Source organism: Petaurus breviceps, unplaced genomic scaffold (assembly GCF_028583685.1).
Source record: "Petaurus breviceps papuanus isolate PSGF00001 unplaced genomic scaffold, PetGlider_PUasm1.0 99, whole genome shotgun sequence".
In the NCBI taxonomy this organism is placed as follows: Eukaryota; Metazoa; Chordata; class Mammalia; order Diprotodontia; family Petauridae; genus Petaurus; species Petaurus breviceps.
The window spans coordinates 25,460,470-25,468,487 of NW_027187465.1; positions in this window are offsets into that span (position 1 = coordinate 25,460,470).

The following is an 8,018-nucleotide window of genomic DNA, read 5'->3' on the forward strand; positions in this document are numbered from 1 at the left end:
GGTTCCTGACTCCAAGTCTTATGACTATCCACAGCACCACCTAAGACTACTTCATTCTGTGTCTGTATCCCCTAATGCCTTGTGGTTTCCTCCATCAGACACTTGGTCTCCTCTCTCTGGGCATTTTCTCTGTCTCCCATGCCTGAAATCTCCAATTTTACCCATGAGGAAAGTGCTCCTTGGAGAGATTAAGAGACAGGTGGGGCCCTGATCCAATATCCAAGTATCAGAGGCAGAATTCGAACCCAGTTCCTGTCGTCCAGGCCAGTCCAGCGCTCCATCCGGCTGCCTGGAGACCTGCACTGACCTGCCGGCCCAGCGGGATTCTGGGAGTCACTGATGCAACTTGTTCCTGGTGTTTTAGTTCTGGGTTCTTCAGCACATAAAACAAACCCCATTTGAGCTGGGAGCTGCTGACTAAGACCCTGGAAGCTGCCGGCCTCCCACCTACCAGCTGGTTCTGCCACAATAAGCATTCGGCCTGTTAGATGCACAACCCTGGAGAAGCTAATTGAAATATGCTTCAAGAAGGCAACCCAAAATAAAAGGGAAATAATAGCTGCATTACCCCAGAGCCTCAAGGCAGCCCACTCCAGAGGCTTCGGCTGCCCTGCCATCCCCGGCTGCTGAACCCGGCCGCCCTGCCATCACCCAGGACTGAAGGAAAACCCTCCTACGGGAGAGCTTCTAACAGAAGGAAGAAAAGAGAAAAACCCAAAACCACATGGCTGGGTTTGCGTGGTGATTTTTAAAGACAAGGAAAAAAGTCAACTCAGTCTCATAAAGTGCTCAGGAAAGCAGTTAATGGCTTGTTAAAAGGAACAGAGAAAGGCTAGCCAGAGGCGTCCTCTCCCAACCTCAATTACACACACACACACACACACACACACACACACACACACACACACACACACACACACACACACACACACACACACACACACACACAGCCCTTCCCACCTATAGCCTGGACACTGGGCATGTCGGCAAATGTAAACAGGGATGCCTGGAGGGATCCCTAAAGAAGGAGGCCCCCTCCTCAGTGGGCAGCTCCACAGGGGGGTTGTCCCAGGCAGGGGCACCACCTCTCTGTGGAAGGAGCTTGGGATGGACAACTGAAGCTCTTCCACATTCCTCGTATCCTTCTCTGCACTGTATTTAACAGCCAGGCAGCAGGAGCAGGGCCAGCCCAAAGCTCGGATGACTGAGGAGGAGAAGGGGGAGGAGGGGATGGGAGGACAGAGAGGCGGAAGCAAGGACAGGCACGGAAGCCAAGCTGGTGGGCCAGACACTGGACTTCAGAACAGAGATACAGGCCCAGATCTCCCCCTCAAGAATGTAAGTGCATTCCAAGCAAGGAAAGTTTCAGTCTTTGTGCTTACATTCCTAGCCCCTAGCATGGCGTCTGTGGTACAGGAGACACCTAATGGATACCTGTTAAGTGACCAATGGCCTGATTGATTCTAAGCGGCTGGGATCAAGAAGGAAAGCATGTCGCCTGTGGGGGGACCAGGGGAAGGGTCTACGCCCACACAAACAGGGCAAAGACCAGGCACAATATCAATCAATAGATCCACCAGCTTTTATAAAGTGCCTACTATGCGCACAGAGCTAGAAGTCAAGGATACAAATACAAAAATGAAACAAGCGCCTGCCCTCCAAGAGCTCCCGTTCCATCAAGAGAAACAGCACAGACAACAACCAAGAAGAGGAGGGACGGGCCGCGCTGGGAGGCATCTCCCTAGCACTGGGTTTAGAATCAGGGGCCCTGCCAATGGGTGGCCTTGAGCAAGTCACTTCACTTTTCAGTCAGTCAAGGAGCATTTAGTAAGCACCTACTACACGCCAAGTACAGGGCAGCTAGGAGGCGCCATAGTGCAAAGAGTGCCAGGCCTAGAGTCAGGAAGACCTGAGTTCAAATGTGGCCTCAGACACTTACTAGCTGGGTGACCCTGGGCAAGTCACTTGACCCTGTTGGCCTCAGTTTCCTCATCTGTAAAAATGAACTCGAGAAGGAAATGGCAAAATCACTCCAGCGTCTTTGCCAAGAAAACCCCAAATGGGGTCATGGAGAGTCAGACAGGGCTGAAAAACAACCGTGCCTGGTGCTGTGCTAAGCCCTGAGGGCACAAAGAAAGGTAGAAGCCAGTCCCTGCCCTCAAGGAGCTCGCAACATACAAGCAAGCTGCAGACGGACTAAATTGTGGGACAGCGACAGAGGAAGGCCCTAGCACTGAGAGGCAGGGGGAAGGCCCCTTGGTTTAAATGGAATTAAATGAACTCAAAGGGTCCTCCCAGATACACGAGGGAGGAATGAGCAGCCGGCATGCCCCACTGGCCTATACTCACTGTCAAGAAATGGGGGGGGGGGGGGGTGGCTAGGTGGCCCAGTGAATAGAGCACCAGCCCTGGACTCGGGAGGACCTGAGTTCAAATCTGGCCTCGGACACTTAACACTTACTAGCCAAGTGACCTTGGGCAAGTCACTTAACCCCAATTGCCCTGACTTCCCCCTCCAAAAGGAAAAAAAAAATCCTGGGGAAAGACTCAGATTTATAAAGGTAGAGGTCATCCACCCTCAGAGAAACAGAGGCAAAGGAGGAAAGCACGATCTTACATGGAGGCCATATGTGACTGTGTTTGCATATGCATGTGTGTACATATATGTCTATATCTTTGTGTGTACATGTGTGTGTGCATGCGTGTATGTCTATCTTTATGTGTATGTGCTTGCATGTATAAGTGTATACTTGTGTGTGCATGTCTGTATGTGTTTGCATATGCACGTGTTATGTATGTTTTAGCGTGTGTGTGTCTGCGTGTATGTTTATACACATGCACACACATGTAATTGTAGCCTTCTAGGAGAGGGGATAAAAAAGAACTGAGTAAAGCGTGCACAGCAGAGAACAAAAGAAAATTAGCAAGGAAGCACAGAGAAGAAAAACAGCCGGGAACACAGGGAGTAGTATCTGTTATATCGGCTTTCTTGAAATGGAAACTTACAGCTGTTTATTCTGAACCCTCTCTCCTGTTCTGCCGTGCACATGACAATGTTTTTCTTGCTTTTCTTAGTTTGAATTTTAAGTTTATAATGTTTCTTTTTCTTTCCTTATTGTGTACTTAGTATTTAGGTTTAAAATAAATTAATAACAATTGTTTTTAAAAGAATCCTTGAGGGAGGCCCCCAGCATGTTCTGAGGACCACCTGGGGACAGGAGCTCCGCAGAATGAGGAGGTCTGCGGCACAGAACAGAGAGAAGCTATGAAAACCACGTGTGCACAGCCCAGCTGTCCTGACTTGCTACTGGCATCCAAAGGATGCTTCCTAGGAGCCTACTGAGATGAGTTGTTATCCCTTGATGCCCGTTCAGTTACTATGAAAGGCAATCATCTGTGCAAGAATCCACAGCAGATTAAATATAAGTGAATGAGAACATTTGTCCTCAGATAATTTCTATCTGAAACCCAACAAAAAACATTAAATTATAAATAATTACAACAATCGTAGGGGCAATGGATAGAGCGCCATGCCCGAGGTTAGGAAGATCTGAGTTCAAATAGGGCCTCAGATACTTACTAGTTGTGTGACTCTGGGCAAGTCACTTAGTCCTGTTTGCCTCAGTTTCCCCACGTGTAAAACAGACTGGAAAAGGAAATGGCAAACAACTCCAGTGTCTTTACCAAGAAAACCCCAAATGGGGTCACAAAGAATGGGATGCAACTGAAAACAAGTGGTCAATGGCCACACAGGGGACACAGATCACATCATCAAGTTTCTGACCTGGAAGGGAGGTCACCCAACCTAATGCATCCCTGACCAAGGGTCCGTCCTTTAAGCTAGGCTCCATCAATTTGATTTTTTTTTTTGCTTTTTGGAGGGCAATTGGGGTTAAGTGACTTGCCCAAGGTCACACAGCTAGTTTTTGTGTTAAGTGTCCGAGGCCACATTTGAACTCAGGTCCTCCTGACTACAAGGCCAGTGCTCTATTCACTGTGCCACCTAGCCGCCCCTAACCAATTTGATTTTTAAGATATTCTGATAATTTTATTTCAATATAATCCATTTCCTTTACAATCCTAGTTATTTTATTTTATGTATTTAAAAACATACTTCAGCAGCCACAACACAAACAGCTGGCTAACAGGAGATCTAGCTCAGGAGGGGGAACCCACTGCTTCCCAAGGCAGCCCAATCCACTCTTCCTTAGCTCTTCTGCTTGGAAAGTTTTCCCTACCACCAATCTGAGCCTGACTTCCTGCAGCTTCCACACATTTTTCCTAGTTCTGCTCTCTAGCTTTCAAATACACCCCACCAGCTAATGATCAATGGATCACGCCTTGGAGTCAAGCTCTCTTCTTCATGAATGAACCAAGCCATCTACAAGTCCAGGAGGGCAATGTCCCAAAGCACTATACAAATAAAAGCTATTACTAATATTGTCAAGTTTGGGACAGATCTGGTGCTCTGTGGAGGCACAAGGCACACGAAGGATGCTAAGACCACTCTCTGGCTTCCAAGTGCAGCAACATGAGCCAGCACTGGGTTAGGTGCTGGGGATACAGAGAAGAAAAAGAAACAAATATATATTAAGTATGAACTATGTGTCAGGCACTGTGCTAAGGTTAGGGATACAAACAGAAAAACTAAAACTGTCCCTGCCTTCAAGAGGCTTATATTCTATCGCAGGGAGGAGAGATGGAGGACAAATGTACACAGAAAATTAACTATACACACATATACTATATATATATATACATGAGGGAGAGAGGAGGAGAGGGAAAGAGAGGAGGGAAAAAGAGAGAGAGAGAAGGAGGAGGGGGGGAGAGAGAAACAAAAGAGAAGGAGGAAGAAGAAGAAGGTTCAGGTATTGGTGGTATAGAGAATAGAGGACTAGTCTCAGAATCAGGAACTCTTAGGCATAATATTGACTGTGCGACCTGGGCTAGTCATTCAGCCTCTATAGGTGCTCCAGGAAACAGAATATCTAAGTTGTAAAGCAGGCACAGAGTGTTCAAAATGAGAATGCCCTAAACCAATGAAATCACAGATCCAGCTCCTCCAGTTCACATACACAGAAGACAAATATCAAACAAAACCTTGCCCGCGAGGTGCTTACATTCTGTCGGAGAGCACAGTAACTCAACTTAGCAGAGTCTACACTGCCCAAAATGTAGCACATAGTGAATACTTGATAAACTCTTCTTCATTCATTTGATTCATTCAATCAATCATTCAGTCAGTCAGCATTAACTGGAGTTCCGCAGGCACCAAATAAGCCATGTAAATAACCTCCAGGGTCCCACTGGAGTCTGAGGGACTCAGGAAAGGAAGAGTGGCTCCCAGGCTCCTGGGAATTCCCAAGGCATTTAGATCTAGACCACTTTTAAGTAAAGCACTCAATAACTCAGCCATGGCACCGGTGACTCCTGTCCCACCGACTGCCCAGAACCATTATTCCAATCTCTTCTTCTTAGTCTTCTCTACCAAAGTCCCACTCCCTGAAGCCGTGACCTGGAGATCTTGGGGAAGGCTGGAAGGCCAAGCTTACATGGCCTACCAAGCAACCAGGGTTTCAGGTGCAGGCCTCACTGTGGACTAAGAGCCAGTGACACATGGGCTCATGGTCAGGCTGGCTGCAAGGAGCTAGGGGCTGCTCAGCTTTGAAAATGGTCTGGCTTTCAGTGAGGGGTTTCAACCAGCTATTGAGGAAGTACACACATCAACACCAACATTAACAACAGGAATAGGAATGATCGACACTCTGTAGTCCTTTAAGTCTGCCAAGCGCTTCACAGAAATCACCTCGTTTAGGCCTCATGATGACCCTGCGAGGTGGGCACTCTCGATATTAGTAGATAAGGGAAACTGAGGCTAGGGGAGCCTCAAGTCACACAGATCATAATCATTCAGAGGTTCCTGACAGTCCCAGGACCAGCCCTTCTTACTGAGGTCAACTCAGTGGCTGAAAAGGGAAGGAGGGGATGAGTTCTTAAAGTAGGAAGGGAAATCCCAGCAGGGGAAAAATAGAGTCAACCACGAAAACTAAAGTGAGACTGAGGGAGGGAGTAAGCATCCCCAGGCAAAAGGGAGGGCACCAACAAATGGGGGAGGTGGAGAATGGAGAATCCAACTCAATTCAACAAGCTTAAAGAGATGACAATGATATGCCAAACACTTTGGGACACACACACACAGAGTCCCTGTCCTCAGGGAGCTTACATTTTCCTAAGGAGAACTACAAAGAATAGTAAATGCAAATCTATGGAAAATATTGCTCAAGGGAAAGAACACTCATAACTTGTGTGCAATCGAATAAGCTTTCTGGAGTGGACAGAACTTGGCTTTGCAGTGGAGAAGACCTGTGTTCCTATTCAGACTTGGACTAGCTGTGGCAAGTTAGCTCACCTGTACTCTCAGGGAAATTCAGGGATTGGCTTCAAAGGGCTCACTCTCATGGCTCTTTTCTAGCTCCAAGTCTGTGATCCTGTGACCCAATACTAGGAGCAGGTGGGCAGGGAAGGCAGGGATCTGTGAGGAGGGAGTTTTGTTGCCCACATGGAAAGCTACCTTGGTAGTGGCATGAGAATGGGGAGGAGGCTACTCTTGCCCCCTAAGCTTCTCTTCTGTCCTGTGTGGCCCCTGCTCCTCTGAGGGGGTTCCTCCCAGATCACACATCCCAGGAAAGCAGCCCTTTGAGGGGAACAAGAAAACAGGCACCCAGCCTGGCTTTACATTGGTACTGCACAGGGCTGGGGCTGCCACCCCAACACCTTCCCCAGTCTGTGCTTTCAGTAACCAGAGGGTGAGAGACTGGGAACTCTCAGCATTCCAGGGAAATCACCCAAACCACACACACACACACACACACACACACACACACACACACACACACACAAACACTCACACATACAAACTCACACACACAAACACACTCTCACACACTCCAAGAACCACAAACACTACTTGGCCATAAGGGCGGCCCGTTTTGTAACGCCAGGGACCAGAGCCCACCATGACTGGGTGGAATCCGAATGACGTGAACGGAGCCCGGGCAGGGGCAGGGGCAGGCCCGTGACTCACTCACTCACCCCTGGACCAAAGCCTCTGCAAAAGAAATGTTCTATTTTCCTGCTCCAGAGCATTCTTCCCGGGCGTCACTTTTGTATGTTTACAATTGCTTCCTCGCACATTAGTATTCGGCCCAAGCTCCTGCAGGTTTGGGGGTGGGGGTTGGGAGGGGTGGTAAACCTGGAAATCTTAATACTCATACACCCAGCCCGGCCTGGGGAAACCAGAGACACAAGGGCCAACCTGGGGGGGAGGGGGAGGGGGGGAGGGAAAACAAGACTTCAATCCAGATGTGCTCTTACGGCACTGCTAGCACGCGGAAGGGGGGGAGGGGCCCGCGGATTTCTGCTTGGGAGGGAAACGTTTTCGTAGTAGGCTGTGTTTATGCGGGCTGGGGAGGTACACCGAGAGCCCAAGGCCGCCAACTACAAGGGCTCTGCACCGAAACATCTCGTTCTCTGCCTGCTGCACACACAGCCCCGGAACAAAATCTCCCGGGGGTAGGGGCCACTCCCCTACCCCTGGGGTGGCCGCTGGGCAGAGGCGGGCTCTGTCGGGGCGGGAAATGGGGAAGGGGATTTCAGCTGGGGGAAGTGGGGAACGGGAGGGAGAGCGAGAATGGACCCTTCGATACGGACCCCCTCCCCCTACTCCAGCTCAGCTAGGTCCGGGTTTGGCAACACCTGGAAGTAGTTTCCCCCCACACCTGGAGAGGAGCAGAGGGGCCTCTGCACCGCGCCCCCGGTGCGGGAGGAAACGCTGCCCCGCCACCTTCGGAAGGGGTAGAGGGCTGGGACGGTCGGGTCTGGGGACTCCAGGCAGAAGGGACGGAAGGAAGCCCCCCCGCCCTTCCCAGCACGAGGTGCGGGGACCTGGGCTGCCCTCGAGAATGACAGGGGCGCCCAGGGCTGTCCCCCTGCCCAGCCCTCCCGGGGAGTGGGGGATC